This window comes from Macrobrachium nipponense, chromosome 23 (assembly GCF_015104395.2).
Source record: "Macrobrachium nipponense isolate FS-2020 chromosome 23, ASM1510439v2, whole genome shotgun sequence".
Classification (NCBI taxonomy): domain Eukaryota; kingdom Metazoa; phylum Arthropoda; class Malacostraca; order Decapoda; family Palaemonidae; genus Macrobrachium; species Macrobrachium nipponense.
This window is the reverse complement of record NC_061090.1, coordinates 71207330-71209829: the sequence shown is the minus strand read 5'-3', so window position 1 is coordinate 71209829 and position 2500 is coordinate 71207330.

The following is a 2500-nucleotide window of genomic DNA, read 5'->3' as shown; positions in this document are numbered from 1 at the left end:
ATGTAAATACTTACAAGTAGACAAGTTATACTTTGTAATCTTGTGAGTTTCTTTTTCCATTATTATTATTATTATTATTATTATTATTATTATTATTATTATTATTGTTAATTCAACCCTTAGTTCTGTTATAGCTATCACCAGTTTATTATTATTATTATTATTATTATTATTATTATTATTATTATTATTATTATTATTATTATTATTATCTATAACCACCATTTCACGAACACTATCGTTGCTTTCACGTTAACTTCACTATTAGTAACATTATCAGGATTATTTATAACTAACCAATTTCAAACCCACCCTCTGAAATAGTTGACAATTACCTGTTGATTGGTTTGCAACAAGTCGCCGACAAAAGAAAAAGGTTCGCTGGACCCAACATCGAACTTGAATATGACCGTTATCCGTATGTATGTATGTATGTATGTATGTATATATGTATTGTATGTATGTATGTATGAGTAAGTATATATTTACGTATATATATGCATATATATATATATCTGTGTATATGTGTATGAGTGTGCGTGTGTGCGTGCGTGCGTGTGTGTGTGTGTGTGTGTGTGGTCCCATACACTTGTTCTGAATCCATGTCCAGGTCGTAAGCAACGAGTAGCGGCCTCTTAAAATGTATCCGTGACAGCTCCCCTCCAAAGTAACAACAAACAGTGGGTGATATGTTGGATCTGTTGTCTTGTTCCGTAATTTTTTTTATCTGAAAGTTTCTGTCACAACGGATTTTCGTTTAATTGAATTACTCCTAGTGTAACGGATATCTTGGTTACTTCTAATTCTTTTTTATAGAGTTTCAGCTTACCATCACGTCATAAGCGTGAGAGAGAGAGAGAGCTTTAGTTATTTTGTTAGGTTTTAAGTAGCCTCTTCATTTGAAAAATCTCTAGTCCTACTTAATTTTACTTAGCTTTCGTCAATTTTATATGAAAGTCATCATTTTGTGCCTGAATTTCAGTCTATATATTTGGACAGAATTTTATATTTCAAATTGTACTGATAAAATTAAACAATAATCAAATGTTAAATGATATTTTAAGTTGTACTGATAAAATCAACCAATAATCAAATGCTAAAGTTACGCCTTTATTGTACTACACTTTCGCCTATCTTTTTTTTTTTTTTTTTATTAAGGTATATAATTTTGCAGCCTGAATTTCAGTTTATTATATTATGATAAAAAATTCTAACTCGTATTAGTAAAACAACCAATTACCATATTTAAATCATATTTACTTGTATTTATTTCACTAAGGCTATTAGCTTCTTGGTCATCACAATAGCTCGGTACTGTTTATAACAGACGCCTAAGATGTGATGCAACTTTTAAGCGTTAAGTTTAGGGATTGGTATAAGCTCAGAAATGGCTTAACACTAATATATCTATATATATATATATAATATATATATATATATATATATATATATATATATATATATATATATGTGTGTATGTATATATATGTATGAATAACTTGATCACGAAGTATATAAAACGTGATGCTATGTATAAATAAAGGTTTTTTGCCACGAAGGAAAAAATGAAAAAGCGAGATAGCCAAGTACTTTCGGTCCTGTTCTAGACCCTTTACTGAGGCAAACTGATTTTACAGAGAACAAAACATAGTCAAAAGAAGGCTTAATATACAAACTGACACTACAAGATTAGCCATAAGGGCGATTTTCACTCTACAGGCGGCTCCTCCTTTCTGTAGAGTGAAAATCGCCCTTATGGCTAAACTTGTAGTGTCAGTTTGTATATTAAGCCTTCTTTTGACTCTATTTGTTTTTCTGTAAAATCAGTTTGCCTCAGTAAAGGGTCCGAACAGGACCGAAAGTACTTGGCTATCTCGCTTTTTCATTTTTTCCCTTCGTGGCAAAAAACCTTTATTTATATATATATATATATATATATATATATATATATATATATATATATATAATATATATATATATATAGATATATATATATATATATATATATATATATATATATATATATATATATATATATATATATATATATATATATATATATATATATATATATATATATATATATATATATATATATATATATATATATATATATATAGATATATATATATAGATATATATATATATATAGATATATATAACAAGTAAAAAATGCGCCGAAGTTTCTTCGGGACAATCGAATTTTCTGTACGCACAATGCTGTATAAAACCATCAATATGAGACCGGCAGTTCTTCAGTTGCTCACCAGACACGGTAGAGTGAGGGTGTGTTCCATGCCTCCGGAGAGCGCTGCCAGATGCACGATCCATGGCTAACTTTACCCGAAAATAACATGAAAATTACTGAGGCTAGAGGGTTGCAATTTGGTGTGTTTGATGATTGGAGGAAGGATGCTCAAAATACCAATTGCAGCCCTGTTGCCTCAGTAGTTTTTTTTTATCTGAGGGCGGCCCGACGGACGGACAGAGAGACTAAGCC